At 43.9% G+C, this 18,579-nt stretch overlaps 1 protein-coding gene across 1 annotated transcript in view; it reads left to right on the top strand.

Annotated features, from left to right (window-relative positions):
• GRIP2 (glutamate receptor interacting protein 2) overlaps nt 1-18,579 on the top strand; it is a 406,943-nt gene that overhangs the window by 207,471 nt on the left and 180,893 nt on the right. The gene's annotated exons all lie outside the window — the stretch shown is intronic.

The raw sequence follows: 18,579 nt of genomic DNA, 5'->3' as shown, positions 1-18,579 counted from the left end.
CAGCTGAAAGAAGAAAATACTGTTATTCTCCCTCCACTCCAATGATCTAAGAGCAGGTATGTAATTCTAAAAACCAGCTGCATTAAGAACAATGTAACACCTCTGTGGGCTGTCAAGGGCTTGGGATGCTTTCACATCCATCTTGTGTCGTTCATTTTCATCTTCTGTTTTGAGGAGGGAGAATGGCTAATCTGTCCAAGGGTTATGGGGTCCTCTAGTATCTTCTAGCAGCAAAAATAATTGCTATGAGATAGGCAAGAAAGGCATCATAGAAAGAGCCTTGGAATAAAAAGACTCGGGTTCAAATTCCAACACTACCACAATGTTCTGTCCTCTACTTACCAAAGGTAGGGGGGGGGGGTTATAGTAGAAGGGACATTGGTTTTGGAGTATTTAGCCTTGAGTTCGAATCCTGGGTGATTTCCAGCAGACTATATTGTTTCTCAGTGAGAAGATCAAGGTCTTTTTGAGCTCCAACCTTTGATGCTTCTGACTGCAAGGAATTTCCACAGAGGGGTCTCACTTTTTTAATCCACAAAATAGGGAGAACGCTTGAAGCATATTACAATGGATCGACCAGCTTGGCAGCATAGTGGTTAGAGTGTGGGACCTGAAGTCAGGGAGACTTTTCTTCCTGAGTTCAAATCCAGCCTTAGACATTTACTAGCTGTGTGACTTTGGGAAAGTCACTTAACCCTGTTGGCCTCAGTTTCCCCATCTGTAAAATGAGATGGAGAAGGAAATAGAGCATTGCAGTATCTTTGCCAAGGTCACCAAGAGTCAGACACAACTGAAAGGGGACTGAACAATAACAGCAACAGTAGGTAGAAAGCTGGCCTCTGAGCTGGGGGTTCAAGTCCTACCTCTGACACATACTGGCCGTGTGACCCTGGACAAGTCATTTGATTTCTAAGTGTTCTCAGCAACTCTCTAAGATTAGAAGTCACAGAGAAGGTGCCCATGATATCAGTAGAAGGAAATTCTACTTGGAAGTTTCTTAGATCAGTGAGATCATAGACCCAGGCCCTATCCCTATTACCTACTTCACAGAGTTGTTTGTGAGGGTGGTGTGCCTTAAACCTTAAGGACTCTATAATAATTTCAATTTTATCACTACTCCTAACCCTGCAACTCACTCTGCGACTTTGGGCAAGTTGTTTATCCTCCACTGGCCTCAAGTTTCTCATCTGTGAAACAGGGATAATAACCCTTGTACAATTTCAGAAGGTTCAAATGAGACCACCTAAAGTCAAGTATCCTTTGAGTCAGCTATTAAGCAGCTGTCATTGCTCTGTGGGCAACCCCAAGATATTAGTTAATCAACAGACATAAAGGGAGCACCCACTATGTGCAAGATGCTTATGTGAGTCCCTGGGGGAAACTTCTAAAATATAATAAGACAGGGTTCCTACCCTTATAGTACTTATTTCAGCCATGAAGAACACATATATAAACATATAGATAACACACACACACACACACACACACACACACACACACACACGCACACACAGAGGTAAATCACCATGGGCTGGATTGATCAAAGAAGGCTTGCTAGGAGAGGTAAACCTTGAGCTGACCCTTGAAGGGTGGCTAGGATTCAGACACAAATATGATATTAGAGCAGCATTCCAGATGCTGTGACAACGCCTGTAAGCAAAGTCCTGAAGACACAGTGAGAACATTTGAGCTCGATGAAAGGACCATGGTGTCTTTCCATGTCACTTGCAGCTGAAACCTTCTATATGAGTTGTCTCTGCCATTAGAATGGGGAGGTCCTTGAGAGCAAGGATGGTCTGTCTTTTCTGTTTGTATCCCCATATCTCAGTGCTGTTTTTTATGCCATGGTAAGTGATTAATAAATGCCTTTTTATTCCTTTCTTCCTTATAACTAAGTTGTTCCAAAATGCAATGGACTGCCGCAGAGGTAGTGGGTAGTGGGTGGTGGGTAATGGGTAGTGGGACCTTTCATCAGAGACTTCAGTTTGCCACAAAAGTGATTCCTGCACAGGTGTGAACTGTCCTGAATGCCCTCTGAAGTACCTTCCAGTCTTGAGATGCTGTGGTTCTGTTTCCTAAGGTCCTCTGATTGTTCAGATATTTGAAGCTGCTTGTAACCCAGTTCTTTACCCTCAGCAATACCAGGCTTTAACCCTCTGAGTTGGATAAATGTTCTATCTTTTTAAAGCATCTTGTTTAGTTAAGCTTATCTTTAGCAAATGCTAATTCCTTAATATTTATTATTCTAATTAGTAATAATGACACCCTGTTCTCCAGAGGATCAATCTCATTCTTGCCATGACTGCACCCAGAAACCCTGCCGGGAGAGCTCTTGTCATGTAAGAATTGATCAATGGCTGTGATTTTTTTCTCCAACTCTTCTTGTCTCGGTCGCCAACGATGGAAGGGACTGAGATGTCAACGAAAACCTCATCCAGTAGCCATGAAGAAACAAGGCAAGAGAAGTCAAGGAATTGGCCCAAGGTTACTCATGTAGTCGATGGCAGAACTGGAGTGAGACCCATCACCCACTCACTCATTCTCTCTTTCACTCACACAAGGCATCTCTTTAGAGCCTCTTCTGGGTACCCAGCTGTGGGCTAGACCCTCTGGGGAGGTTAAAGACTGGCCAACACTTAAGGAACTTATGGGAGAGCTGAAGAATCAAGGCTTATACTCCTGAAACTGAGAACATGGGATCACAAGCTTGGATCTAGAAGGGACCATGAAAGAGATGTAATCTAACTTGTTCATTTTGCAGAACTAAGAAAGGACAAGTTGGGTGCTCAAGGTCACTGGATTAGAACCCAGGTCTCCAGATTACTACACCAGAGATCCTTTAAGAAGGAGCCATCAGAGGAGAACTATGCTTTGTCCATATGCCACCTCTGGGAGATGTCCTTCACAAACTGTTGTGAATGCCTAACACGATCACAGAGTTAGGGATGGAAGGCTCATAAACAAAACTTCAATAGGAATCTTTCCATCTGCTGCCACTGCTTCTACTTTGATTTGATGGGACATGCATACCTTCCTCTCCTACTCCCTACCCCCAGATGTTTGCTTTACAGAAACTTAGGGTCATCACAGATTGTAGATTTAGAACTGGAAATGATCAGTGAGGCCAACTCAGCCAAACCGATTCATTTTACAGATGAGGAAACTAAGGCCCGGAGGAGTGAAGATGGCAATTACAGAGCCATGATTTAAACTGAGTTCTTCTGACTCCAAATACAATGCATTTTCAGCAGTTAACTGCTAAACTCTGCTTTGTGCAATGGGAGGCCAGAAATAATAGATCTCAGTGTGGGCTGCTCCAGGCAGGGAAGTCTTTGTGAAGCAGTCAGGTGTTGAGCAGCTATTTCCCTTCGCAGGGGCACGATGAATGGGGGTAGGGAGGGGCAGGGGGGAGAGGAGGTTCCAGGCATAGGTTAGTGTCAGAGGCAGGGCTGCTCTGTCTCTTATGGATGGAAACACATCGAAACGAAGACACCAGGGAGTAGACGCATCTGGGATTGCCCATGGCACTGGCCACCTCTGGGGCAGCTGTTGTTAATTAGCCCGTAGCATAGCTCATTATGAACAGAGCTATTTCAGCCAGACTAGGCACTAGTGATCATTATACTGGCCCATTTAATCTTGGGAAAGTTGTTTTTTTGTACTGGGCCATCACACTGGGTTTATGGTGGGTTGGGAGATTGAGGCAGGATTGCCATGACCAGTCTTTGGGTTAATTCTGTCTTCATTCCTGTGAGTGAATGGTTATAACTCCCTGGAATTTCCACCTAGGGTACAGAAGCAATAGCGTTTTCTTGTATACTTGTGTTGAGAGGAACGAAACCCTGGGGATGAGGATGTTGTCTGGCTCACCCATTCTTGGGCTATGGGAGCGAAGCTGACAGCCTTCCCAGGCCTCACATATAGTCATTTTGTGGTAGAAAAGGGCTTTGGGGCCCTCCTCACTGTGTCTGATTAGGGGTTTCTCTGCTATCGCCATCAGAGGTAGTGTTGAGCCAGGAAGACAGTCTGTAACAGTATTTTCCCACTCTCAAATCCCCTCCACCATACAGAGATATGAGAGATGTGTCTCTCTGAGTGATGAGAACACTGAGTGATGAGAAGAAGTGTTCTACGGGCTTCCCAGAGACATTTGGTGGTTATGATGCTAACTGTGCTAGAGTCAGTAGGTTGCTCAGTGGTTAGAGTTCCAGCCTCAGCTTCCTCATCTAAAAAAGGGAGATGGTGATATCTATAGTGTCTCCCTCACAGGATTGTTCTAAGACTCAAATAAGGTAATTAATCAGAAATTAATTAATTAATTAAATGCCTACTATGTGCCAGGAACTGTGCTAAATTCTGGGATATAAAAGCCAAAGAAAGGGCTTACAAAGTTCTATTTAAATGTCAGCTAGTATTTATCAGGACTCAAAGCCAAGTTGAAGTGCTAAGGTGTAATTTCAAAAGTGCGAGGAATGTGGAGATCTCCCAGCCACCTCCAAAATCATCTCCCTATATGTAAAGCTCTCCTCGCCTGCAGATTTGACTTTCTATTTTTGCTTGAAGGACTTCTTCCCTGCCCCCTTCCCCCAACATCCTCTCCTCCCTAGTAAGGGAGTTATGGCATTTGCTACTGTCATAACAGATGCAGACGCAACCAACACTTTTCCGGCACCCACCGTGCGTGCACACTGGTGTTCAGCCTGTGGCTAGAGCATGCAGAAGCCGCCCTTCCCACATTCAGACTCACGCTTCCGAGTATCACAGTCAAACAGCAGCTGTGCTGGGCACAGCAGCCCCCAGTCTGCACATCTGTCCTCCCTCCCCTCCTCTCCACCCTCCATTCACAGAAAGTGGTGCTGCTCCCTGAGTACAGACAGGGGAAAGCAATCTCTGGAACAATGAGGTGGCCAAATTCTTAGGGGACCTGCTGCAAGATTACTCAGTTTCAATTAAAGCTTTTCAGCTAGAAAGATAATAACCTTCATTTTCCCCACAGATATAAATGTATGAGCGAGTGACTATGTATATGTATATGTATAAATAGATGCACAATGATATTTATTTAAAGTAACAAAACTTAAAACCAACAGCAACAGCTCCAGAGGGTTATTTCTAGTCATTTGACTCTTCCTAATAACCAGCTATCAAAGCATGGGTCTTGGCTCTACCCTCCACCCCACCCCAGCATTCCCACACTTAACACACTAACCACAGGGTTTTACAACACGGTAATGAATATCATGTGACATTATGCTGTGACATCATCACCTATTCCCCCTCCCCCCTACCAACCTCCCCACAACTCCACTCCAGTACCAGTCAGGGAACCTCTCCCCTTTCCTTATTGGGAACCCTCCCTAAACTCCCTACGTTCCGCCATACCCAAGTTAGCTTTCCCTCCACTGCTAGAAACTAAAGTAGAAATGGAAAAGAGGTGGCCAGGGATTGAAATAAATAGTTTACAATCTTTGCCTCCACTTCCTTTCCACCTATTCCTGAAAAATAGGACTTCTACCAAAGAGAACTCTTTTGGGAGTCTTCGGTGACCTCTCTGAAAGACACCAAATTTTTTCAGCCCTCATCCTGCCTGACTTCTGAGTAGCATCTGCCACTATCAACCGCTCCTTATGCCAAGACGGCACTCTCCTTCCAATCGGTGTGAAATGGTCCTGGTTCTCCTCCTACTGCTCTGACTGCTGGGTCTTGGTTGACCTTGTTACGTGCCTTCTTGTTTAGAATAGGGAATCTTTGATTTGACAGCGTTTTCTCCCTCCTTCCACCTCATAATTCTGAGTATGAAGAAACCACAGCCTGGAGAGATGACATGATTTGTATAAAAGGAACAGAGCCAGGCTATTGGCCCAAGCACTCTGATTCCATATCCCATATTGTTTCTGATATGATAGAGGTGGGACAATTGGGTTCCATGGTTAATTTGGATGGGGAATGGATTGTGTGGCAAGCATTAATGTGAGAAATACTGCAAAGGCAGGTTAGAACCGGATGGTGGAAGGCCTTTAATGCCAGACCAAGGAGTACGGACTTCAACCTGAAGAAAATGGTTAGCCATTGGACGGTTTTGAGCATGGGAGTTATAGGACCCAATGATGGGATTTGATCTTGTTCATTATTGACTTGCTCCCCTGACCCGACATATTCCTTTGTTCTTGAGTTTCATCCAGACTCCGTTCTTGCTGTAACATTTTACTATTTTTCTGACAGCCCTCCTTCCTCCACCCCCAACAAGCAATCAGTAAATAAATACTTATTAAGTGCCTACTATGTGCCAGACACTTGACAGCTAGATGGCTTAGTAGATACAGCACTAGCCCTAGAGTCAGGAAGACTCATCTGTGTAAGTTTAAATCTGGCCTCAGGCACTAGCTGTGTGACCCTGAGCAAGTCACTTAACCTCACTGGAGAAAGAAATGGCAAACCAGTCCAGTATCTTTGCCAAGAAAACCCCATGGACAGTATGGTCCACGGGGTCACGAAGAGTCAGACATGACTGAATCAACTGACCAAGAGCAACAACAGCACGTGCCAGGTACTGTGCTAAGCCCTGGAAATACAAAAAAGGAGCAAAAGAAGCCTTTAAAGAATTCATGATCTCATGAGGAGCTCACACTCTAATAAACACACACACACACACACACACACACTCCTCCAATCTGAGTTGATTTCCGACGTCTGCGACGAGGCTGCAGTCTGCTCACCTGTTCCACGTCGGACTCCCGCGGTGTCCTGACTCCTGGACGGCCCCCTTATCTGACGGGCTGGCTGACTCTTCAGATGGCCTTACAGTCCATAGCAATAACAATATGAGTTAGCATTTGTACAGTGCTTTGAGATTTGCAAAATGCTTTACAAATATGATCTCATTGTACACAACAATCCTGAGACTTGTTGCTGTTATTATCCCCATTTCACATGAAAAGATTGAGGCTGAAGGAGGAAATGAAGTGATGTGTCCAAGGTCACACAAGGTGACATTCAAATATTTTAGCTGTTGCACAGGTCTTGGCATCAGATAATCTGGGATCATAGGATCCTAGATTTAGGGACCTTAGAAGCCATATATTCTAACCCCCTCAGTTTACAGATGAAGAATTGAGGTGAAGTGATTAGCCCAGGGTCATACAATAAGGGAGGGTCAGAGGCAGGCATTGAACCTGGGTCCTGTGAGTCCCGAGCCAGAGCCCTTTGTCCTGTACTATGAATTTGAGCTATCACAGCAATGCCAACTGATTTTAAGGTTTCTAGAATGCTTCCCATTCATTCTTACTGGTGGTTCTTTCAATCCTGAGAGGCTGATACCACAGATATGATTACTTACATTTTACAGACGAAGAAACTGAGTGTCGGAGAAGTTAAGTGATCCATCCATGTTCTATAGCAGTCTAAAAGTTAGAGGTGAAATGTGGACCCGAGTCTCCTGCACAGCTTCGGAATGGCAAGCCCCCAGACCTCTTTAGGCCTCCATTTAGTCAGCCATAAAATGAACGAGTAGGATTAAATCATCTCTAAGATTTCTCCTCACTCCGATGGCAATCACTTGCTGAACTCTGCTGCCTCTCGAGTTTTCTAGCTTTGAGAGTGGAGCCAAACAGGCTCTATTCATGATGAGGACTTAAAAGGAAGAGAGGGAGCATGGAAATCCATTGACAGTTGAGTGCCGCACACCCTCCCCCAAAACTCACACATCTAGTAGCGGGTGTTGCACCTCCGGAAGAAGGCGCCTGCTGGGGAGTTCCAGGAGGCGAGGTGGCTTCATTAAGCAGATCGTGAGCAATTCAAAGGAGCATCTCAGCTATTAATTCCATCTCAGATTCATATGCAAGACAGGGGGTGGGGGAAGAAGAATAGAATGGGAAGTGCAAAGCATCATGGGGAACACGATGCAAATGAACATTGTGCAGTATGGATGGGTGATTTATCTGAAAAAGCAGCTCCATGGCATCCAAAGCTAGGCTGCCCCAAGCCGCTTTCCAGTCCATGGACAACGTCAGTGATGGTAATAGCTCATACTTAGGCGCGGCTTTATCATTTTCAAAGCTCTTCCACATGCTTTGCCTCATTTAATCCTTACGATAACCCTGTGAGATAGACGGAACAAAATAGGGATTATTATACCCATTTTGCAGGTGGAGGAAGTGAGGAACAGAGAGATAAATGACTTCTACAAAGCATAATTGCACATTCATTACATTAGCTGCCCCTTTTCATTGAATAGCTCTGACCATGCCACTCTCCTGCTCAAGAAGCTTCAATGGCTCCTAGGCTAAAATACAAACTCCTTGTTTTGGTATTCAAGCCCTTCACAATCTGGTTCCAAACCATCTTTCCAGGCAGATATCACATCATTCCTCTTCACAGATTCTACATTCCAGCCAGCCTGGCTTACCTAAGGCTCTCCATACACAATATTTCACCTCCTGCCCCTATGCCTTTGTATATAGACTATCCACCATTTCTGGAAGATTCTTCCTCTTCACACCTTCTTCTTTGAATTCCTGAGTACCTTCAAGGCTTGGCTCAAGCAGTCTTACCCAATCCCTTGAGTTGTGAGCGCTCTTCCTCAAACGACATTTTATTCTCTTTGGATATATTTTATATCTGTAATATGTGTTGTTTCTCCATAGTTGGGTGAAAGCTCCTTGAGGGCAGGGGCTGTCTTGTTTTCTTCTCTAAAGCCCTAGTGCCTAGCCCGGTGTCCACATGGTAAGTAGCATGTGAATTCAAGTTAATTTAATTATTAGAAAATTGAATATGTACTGCACTGGGGCTGCTAATGCTTGATTTCATTGGACCCAATGCAGGATGTCTTTTCTTTGGGGATCTAAGGAAGTCACCATCAAGCTGTGGGTTTGCGTTCACAGGGCTAGTTGCATTGAGGCCGACTCTGTCTGGGTATTTTGCCAGCAGCTTCATTAAGGTGCAGCATAGCTCTTTGGCCCCGGTCTGAACGGCCATTGTTACCGAGTCAGGATTGCTGCCTGTACGCTTTTTCGTTCAATTATACTCTTCTACAAAATCAGAACTTCCCTTTTGAATTTGTTGTTTCTATGGTTTAGTCATTTTTAGTCATGTCTGACTCTTTGGAGGTTTTCTTGGCAAAGATACTGGAGTGGTTTTGCCAGTTCCTTCTCTAGCTCATTTTACAGATGAGGAAACTGAGGCAAACAGGGTGAAGTAACTTGATTAAAGTCACCTAGCTAGTAAATGTCTGAAGCCAGATTTGAACTCAGGTCTTCCTGACTCCAGCCCCCCAAACTCTATCAACTCTACCACCTAGCTGTCCTCTTTCAAGTAGCTGGGCATAAACATTAATGACTGTTGCATAGTTTCATATTTAAAAGAGTGATATGCATAATACCTTTAAACCATTTAATTGATCACTGTTTACTCAGGCTTAAGGAAGAAACAACTTTCCAATTCTTTGGATTATATGGGGCAGCTAGGTGGCACAGTGGATAGATGCCAGGCCTGGAGTTAGTAACTTAACTTAGACGCAACCATTTGTATGACATTAAGCAATTCGTTTAACTTCTATGTGCCTCAGTTTTCTCATCTGTAAAATGGAGATACCTTCCAGAGTTGTTGCGCAAATAAAATGAGATAACATTTGTAAAGCATTGGCACAATGCCTGGCACAGAGTAGGCATGATGTGAGCTAATATTATCATAATAGATTTAGAGCTTGAAGGGGCCTCAGAGGTCATCTAATCCAAACTCTTTATCTTGCGGTTTGAGACAGATACCCAAAGAGATGGAGTGATTTCCCCAAGGTCTCCAGGTAGAATCTGAACTGGCGCCCTCTGCTTTCCATCCCAGCACCTTCTTCTGTACCATGTTTAGAGTTGGATACTCCCAGGATCCCCTGCAATCCTGGCCCTTTTAGCAGCTTTCCCAGGTTTCCTAAGCCCTGTGACCTTTCTTTTATTACAGCTTTATAAAAAGAAACTTCTCTGTGACTCCTTTCTGCTATTCCTAGGAATATCTTTAGGTCACCTTGCGGGCTCCATGAATTTCCGAGTCCTCACTGTTCTTTTCTCCAAGCAGGAAAACTCCTTTTGAACTCCTTCTCTTCCTTAAAGGTTCAGCACAGGTCTCTTCTCCTCCTCATATGAATGAGTAAATGAATGATTGAAGAATGAATGAAAAGGATTTTAAGGGGCCTACTATGTGCCAAGCACTGGAGATAAAAACAGAAAAAGGAGGCAGTCCCTGATTTCAAGAAGCTTGTTGTTCAGTCATGCCTCTGCTTGGGGTTTTCTTGGCAGAGATACGGGAGTGGCTTGCCATTTCTTTTTCCAGCTTATCGTGCAGATGAGAAAAATGAGGCAAACAGGGTTAAATGACTTGCCCAGGGTCACACAGCTAGGAGGTGTCTGAGGCCAGATTTGAACTCACAAAGAGGAGTCTTCCTGATTCTGAGCTCACCCCTCTATCTACCTAGCTTCTCTAATTAGAGGAGACAGCCCATATAAAGAAGTCTCTTTGGAATCTTTCCTAATCTTCTCAGGTGAAAGGGGTCTCTCTTCAAAATTTCCCAGAGCGCTTAATCTGGCTCTCTCCTCTGCCCTCACCACTCCCTACTTTGTGTATGTTTATCTCTGAACATGCCCTATATCTCCCACCCCCACAAATAGAATGCAGGTGCCTTGGGGGCAGGGACTCCGACATTTTTTTATGTTTATATTCCGGAATGAATCATGCCCAACCTCATAATAGGAGACTTAATATCTTTGTATATTTTGTGAATGGACCTGGGATTTCATTGGCATGGGGAATGTCCCTTTACCAATATAGATGATTGAGTACTTGCTTTCCAATTATTGTCTTGGAGAGTTGCCTGGGGCAGTCAGTGGTTAAGTGACTTACCTAGGGTCACACAGCCGGGATGTGTCATGAACCTGTGTTTGATTCTTGGTCTATGTCATCCCTCACTTAATATATGTCTGAAGAATTTAGTTGAATTAAGGCTAAGAGTCAGAAGACCTGAGTTCTAGTGCTGGATCTGACAATAACTAGCTGCGTGACCTTAGGCGAGGACTTTTCCCTCTTTAGATCTCATTTTCTTCATCTGTAAAATGAGGGAATGGGATTAGATAAACTCTGAGGGGCAGCTAGGTGTCACAGTGGATAGAGAGCCAGCCCTGAAGTCAGGAAGACCCAAGTTCAAATTCGACCTCAGACACTTACTAGCCGTGTGACCCTGGGCAAGTCACCTAACCCTGTTTGCCTCAGTTTCCTCATCTGTAAAATGAGCTAGAGAAGGAAGTGGCAAACCACTCCAGTGTGTCTGCCAAGGAAACCCCAAATGGGGCCATGAAGAGTCAGACATGACTGAAACAACTGAACAACAACAACAAATCTCTGCGGACCCTCCCAGCTCTAAAGTCCCCTGAACTTCCAAGAACGACTTGTGTTTGCTAGTACTTTGTAACCTTTCAAGTACAATGCTGACTCAGTTATTCCTTCTGCTCTTGTTATGATTCCAATTCAACAGAATCATCCTCACAACCTTGCCATGAGGGTTGAACTTGGAGTCAGAAGACCTGAGTTCAAATCCTGACTCTGGAACTCCCCCTTCCCCCCCATGACCTTCACTCAAGCAAAGCTACTTCACCTTTCCTGGCCTCTGTTTTCACAATGACAAAATGAGAAGTTTGGCCTAGATGACCTCACTGGTGCCTTCCAGTCCTAAATCTATCATCTGTGGTGATGCTAAGCTTCTGTAATGAGGACAACGTGTCAGAGAGAGTCACCTCCTTGTTTTTTTTATCTGCCACTAAAACAGTAGCAGCAAATGGGAAATGCCCATTGAAGCTCAGAAGCCTCCCAGCCCCAGCTGTGGGGTCATGTCGGGCATTCATGGAAGTTTATGTGGAATACAGATGAGGGCATAGGGACAGAGATCAGAGGATCCCCTCTCTTAGTTGGATCCTTCTCAAAGGATCTCTGGCCTTGAAGTCTGCAGATCTGGCTCCTAATCCAGTCTCTGCTCCTGGAGGGCTGTGTGACCTTGGACAAGTCTCTCCCATATCTGCCAAATGAGCAGGTTAGAGAGATGTGTTTTATGGTGCCTTTCAACTCGAATATTCTGATTTTAAGGCTGACCGTACTGTAAACGTGAGTTATTGTCATCACTGTTATGATGATCATCCTCTCAGCTCCCTTCACGAATACATTCCCATAATAGTTGGGATTCTGTCCAAGTAAAGCTTTGCTGACTCTTTTTTTAAAGCCTCCCAGGGCACTAGTTGTATCACTGATTACAGGACTTGCAAAGTCTCTCCAGAGCCGGGTGCTCTGATAAGCCAGGAGGAGGCTGGGAACAGCAATCAAATTGGTTGGCCCCGCACACAATGCGATGCTAGCAGCTGTGCCCTTGGATATGAGGCTGACCTTTGGAGGACTGCAATCGAATGGGGGATGAGCAGGGTTGGCATCTAGGCTTTTTTGGACTGAAGGGGGCCACTATCCAAGGCTTCAGCATTTAGGGTGGAGGATGACAAGAGGAAGGAGGCACTAGGTAGCACATGGCATGTGGAGCTGTAGGATCATATAGAAAGTAAAAATGGGAGAGATCTTAGAAGTCATTAAGAAAACCCCTTTTTAAAAGCAAAAAAGTCAGAGCCAAGAGAGAGAGGAAGTGATTTATCTGATGCTTCCACTTCCTGACTTACAATAAGTGCTTAATAAAAGTGCATTGACATGATGGCTTGACTTGTCCAAGGTCACTCAGTCAGTTCTTGATGGGATTGGAATTATAAAATAGGTCTTCTGTCTTAATCTAACGATCTTCTTCAGTGTCCTGTGCCTTGTCTTGCCATTCTCTCTCTCTCCACGTTCTTTCTCCTCTGACCCTTGGCCATTTCCAATATGTTCTTGGAGGATGTCCTAGAAAGGCTGAGAAGTAACCTGTGGGAAAGGGGAGTGGGAGAGGAAGCTATCTGCTCTGGGACCTTACTCTGGCTCTCACAGGGCTTTGGCAACCTGGGAGGGAGACCCTCTCCCCTTCCAAATATGACTTTCAATGCTGAGTGCAGACTGAGTTAAGGTAGACAAGACGCAGGCAGGATCAAACACATCTTTGGCTTTTAAGAAATAAACTTTTATAAGTGAAAACGGTGCTGGGGTATGACTTCAGTGTACAATGGAAACTGTTCTTAGTCTTATCAATAGTTATATGGAGATTTATGGCTATAAAGTGTTTTACACACACTGTGCAACAACCAAGGCTTTCTTCACCCTTAGACACCTAGAAAAGTGTGAGACATTTGGTGGGTCAGCATCCAATCAACACCATTGCATATGAGCCCCCACCAATGTGGCTGCATTTACTAAGCCAATCAGGAAGAATAAATTAATTCAGAGCAAATGATATGAAATCAAACAGCCTAGAAAATCATCAGAAAAGATTCTCCCTTCTTTCTCATGATTCATTCCATTGGTTATGATCCTTCTTAACAACTGGACTATTATGTAAATTAGTTTAAAGTGAAGGTATATGCAGAACCTACGTTGGATTACATGCTGTCTTGGTGGGGAGGGGGGAGGAGAGGGAGGGAGAGAAAATTTGGAACCCAAAAACTTGCAGAACTGAATGTTGTAAACTAAGAATAAAAAAAAATATGATTTAAAAAAAATTTAAAAAGAAAAGATTCTCCCATACATACAGGCACACCTGCCAAAGGTTACTGAGTATCAGTGGAGTCTGTGAGCACCGTACAGAGAATGTCCATGGAGAGGCATACATGTAGTTAAAGTCTACATCCTGGGGGCAGTGGGGAGAGCACTGGACCCGGAGTCAGGAAGACCTGAGTTCAAATCCAGCCTCAGACACTTGACAACACTTACTAGCTGTGTGACCTTAGGCAAGTCACTTAACCCCAATTGCCCTGCCTTCCCCCTCTCCAAAAAAAAAAATCTTACATCCTGGGCATGTGGATGGAGACCACAGAGAGACCTGTGACCGGAGCACACACGTGGCCAGGACGGCTCAGACCTCTGATACTGCAAAGCAGCTGGTGTTCTCTTGCGATGTCTTTGTGATGCTTTCTCCTTGGGATTGCGTTTCTTCTTCCTGGGAGGCCCTTGCGTTCAATCTCTTCTTTTATAGATGAGGAAGCTAAGGCCTGAAGAGTGTCACAGATCTCATAAGTGTGTAAGGTGGAATTCCGTCCCACCTGCTGGAGGGAGGTACGATAGGAGTTTATGGATTCTGCTTCCAAGGTCATACAATCATACGCCTAGAGCTGTAGGTGGAGAGACAGGCAGGATGGGCCCACACACAGAAGTAACAGCAACAGCTAACATTTTATATAGCATTTTTATATGTACCAGGCACCGCACTAAGCGCTTTACAAATATTATCTCATTTGATTCTTACAACAACCCTGAGAGGTATTATCATCTCCATTTTACAGATGAGGAAACTGAGGCAAAAATAATTTAATTAACTTGCCTAGGGTCAGACAGCTAATAAGTACCTGAGGATAGATTTGAACTCAGGTCTTCCTGCCTCCAGGGCCCATGATTTGCCCACAGGTAGTAAGTGATAGAGTCAGAATCCGAACCCAGATCCCCTGACTACAAACCTTGCATTTTTTCCCCCACTGTGCAACACTGAATGAAAGAGGGACACTTAACAGACAGCTCCTGTAGTACTTTACACCAACTTTGTTTCTAAAATGTCCTTAACATATTATAACCAAATCCTACTATAAAATTTCTCCTGCCAAATTCACATATTTGCCATATATCTCCAGGTCATGGAACTTCTTATTTTCCCAGAACCAATTACCCACATTAAGCTGGGTGTGCCTGGGTTCAATGGCCTTTCTTCAAGTAGTCAGAGAAAGCATGTCTAGGCAAAAAAAAATCCTCTGAGGAATTCCAGAGGCCTGAATTCATAGGCTTCTATTCATGCTGTGGGAGGCCAAAGGGACCCCTGTAGTGTCCTCTAAGACCCTGCAGTGACCTCCAAAGCAGATGGAGTCTCTGTTTATCCATGAAAGAGAAAAAGAAAGGGAGGCCTCAAGTCCATACTGAATTTCCTGGATGTCAAGGGGAGGTCAAGCAAGTAGATGGCAAACCCAGGCCCAGAGAAGACTGCATTTCTGTTTATTCCCCACTCCTCAAAAAAAAAAAAGTTAAGGGGAGGAGGAGGGAGGTACAATCTGATTACTGTTGACTTTTGGTTCATTCTTTATCAAATGAAGCTGGCCTCCTGGCACTCCAGGGGATCTGAGCAAGCTTACCTAATTAACCCTGGCTGTTTCTCTCATGCCCCAGATTCGGTTGGCAGAGAAAGTTCAAGATTAAACTGCTCTGTGATCTCCCATGCCTATCCAAGACTTCCCCAATCAGGCGGTAATTAAGCCTTGCTCACAGTATTTAAAAATCACCTCCCAGGCCACAGGGTAGAGAAGAAAGAGTATGCAAGTCAGAAGACCTGGGTTCTTCTGGTCCCAGTTCTGCCAAGGATTTTCTGTGTGACTTTGGGCAAAGCAATAGCTTTCTCTGGGCTCTAGCCTGTCAAATGATGGCGTCAGACTAGAGGTCTCTGAGGATCACAGGATTTAAAGCTAGAAGGGACCTTAGAATTCTCAGAATTTCAGACGTGGAAGGGGCCTCACAGGCCATCAGCATGCCTCAGAATGGTCATCCAGCTCAAAGACATCCGTCCGCTTAGAGCGCACTCCCTCCTTGAAGAGGCGGCCTGCTACAATTTTGCTTCTCTCTAATTGCTATGAAGTTTTTCATTACATCAGGATGAGGTTTGCCCCCTTTTAACTTCTGCCCCTTGTTCTTAATTTACTCTCTGGGGCCAAGCAGAACAGACCTAAGACCTCTTCCATTGACTGCCCTTTGGATACTTTGAGGACAGGCATGATGCCACCCTTGCCCCACACCCCAGTCGTCTCTGCTCCAGGCCAGACATCCCCTGGTTCATGGCTAAACATTCACTTGACCCTCATGGAACATGACCTTGAGGGCCTGGACTTGGAAATGTCCCCTGCTCTCCACTCATCACATTCACCCCCTAATTCAATCGCTGTATCACTGGTTTCCCTAACTCAAGCCTCACCTCTCCAATCCATCTTTCATTCAGCTGCCAATGGTTTCTTCCTCAAGCCTAGACAGGCCCCTATCACCACCCCTCCCCATTCAGTAAACCCCGGTGGCTCCCTATGACTCCCAGCAGCAAGTGTCAAGTTCTGTGAGTCACTTAAAGCTCTTCACAACACAGCCGCTTCTCACCTTTCCAGACTTTGCGTACTTCACTCTCTTCCAAGAACTCAGGCCCAGTCTGGTTTGCTGTTCTTGACCACACCCAATGTGGTCTCTCCTGTTTCCGGACCTTTAAACTGACTATCTATCCCTGTGCCTGGAACACTGTCTCTGCCGACTTCTACCTCCACTTCCTGGCTCAGATCCCACCTTCTTCAGGGGCCTCCCCCTGTAGGCTCAGCCTGCAATTAGTCTGCAGAGTTCTTTATGTCCCTGGTTACTTACCTGCTGTCTCCTCCATTAAAATGTGAGTTCCCTGAGGGCAGGGACCATGATTGTGCCTTTCTTTTTGTATCTCTAGTGTTTAGCACAGTGCCTGGAACATAGTAAATAAATATAACATGTTCATGATAAAACAAAGTAAACATAGCATGTTCATTAAAACATGGTAAATAAGCATAACATGTTCATTAAAACGTGGTAAATAAACATAACATGTTCATTATAAAACACAGTAAATAAACATAACATGTTCATTGTAAAACAAATAAATATAACATATTCATTATAAAACATTAAATAAATATAACATATTCATTATAAAACATAGTAAATAAACATAACATGTTCATTATAAAACAGCAAATAAATATAACATATTCATTATAAAACATAGTAAGTAAACATAATATGTTTATTATAAAACAGTAAATAAATCTAACATATTCATTATAAAACATAGTAAATAAACGTAACATGTTTATTATAAAACAGTAAATAAATATAACATGTTCATTATAAAACATAGTAAATAAACGTAACATGTTTATTATAAAACAGTAAATAAATATAACATATTCATTATAAAACATAATAAGTAAACATGTTTATTATAAAACAGTAAATAAATATAACATATTCATCATAAAACATAGTAAATAAACATAACATGTTCATTATAAAACATAGTAAATAAGCCTAACAAGTTCATTATAATATCTTGATTTCTCATCAAGTCACTAGCTCACTTGCTCCAATCTAATTTTTAAGGTAGTATTTTCTTCAGTGGTCTTTTGGACCTCCTTTTACATTTAGCTAATTCTGCCTTTCAAAGCATTCTTCTCCTCATTGGCTTTTTGGAGCTCTTTCGCCATTTGAGTTAGTCTATTTTTTAAGGTGTTGTTTTCTTCAGTGTATTTTTTTGGTTCTCCTTTAGCAAGTCATTGACTTGTTTTTCATGGTTTTCTCACATCCTTCTCATTTCTCTTCCCAATTTTTCCTCTACTTCTCTAACTTGCTTGTACACTAAAGAGTTCTATGTTCCATGCTTGGGGGGATGCACCAGCTCTGCCACACCAGCACTCCTCCTTCCCCAAGCACCCCCAACCCGGACTGGACTTAGATCTTCAGCAGGCTCTGCACTCCTGCTCTGATCTGCCACTTAATTCCTCCCACCAGGTGGGCCTGGGGCAGGAAGCAACTGCAGCTCTAGTTCTGTAGCTGTCCCACCTCCTCTGCCCCCCGGGGTGGTAGCCAAACCGTGAATTCCTTCCACTCCCGCAGCTTTTCCCACTAACCTTCTCTGTTGTCTTCGGTGTTTGTGGGTTGAGAAGTCTGGTAACTGCTGCAGCTCACTGATTCAGGGAGCTAGGGCACACTCCACCTGGCTCCTGGTCTGGTTGGTCCGCGCAGCCCACGCTGGGCTCTGCTCCGCTCCGCTCCCAGCTCTGTGCAGGGTAGACCTCACCCAGAGACCATCCAGGCTGTCCTGTGCTGGAGCCCTGCTTCCCTCTACTCTTTTGTGGGTTCTGCAGTTCTAGAATTGGTTCAGAGCCATTTTTATAGGTTTTTGGAGGGACTCAGCAGGGAGCTCATGCTAGTCCCTGCTTTTCAGCCACCATCTTGGCTCCGCCCCACACTTATAGGTTCATAACAAGTTCATTATAAAACATAGTAAATAAACATAGTGTGTTCATTATAAAACATAGTAAGCATAACATGTTCATTATAAAACACAGTAAATAAACAACATGTTCATTATAAAATAGTAAATATAACATGTTCATTATAAAATATAGTAAATAAATATCGCAACCTAATAAGATATAGTACCATAGTACTCATGAATATAGAAACACAGCTTTTTCATGTAGCATGTCATAGAGATGTTAGGGTGGGAAGAAGAGAACCTCACTTTGATAGTGATTCACTGTAGAGCTCAAAGTGACATTAGTCTAGTACAATCCCCTCATTTTATAGACCTTGGGCAAAGAAATGGAGTAATTTGCCCAAGGTCCTGTAACCAGTGAGAATTGGGACTTGAATTCACGGTATTGT

This window comes from Trichosurus vulpecula, chromosome 9 (genome assembly GCF_011100635.1).
Source record: "Trichosurus vulpecula isolate mTriVul1 chromosome 9, mTriVul1.pri, whole genome shotgun sequence".
NCBI lineage: Eukaryota > Metazoa > Chordata > Mammalia > Diprotodontia > Phalangeridae > Trichosurus > Trichosurus vulpecula.
Note: the sequence above shows the minus strand (reverse complement) of the source record. Positions and strands in the feature narration are given on the sequence as shown.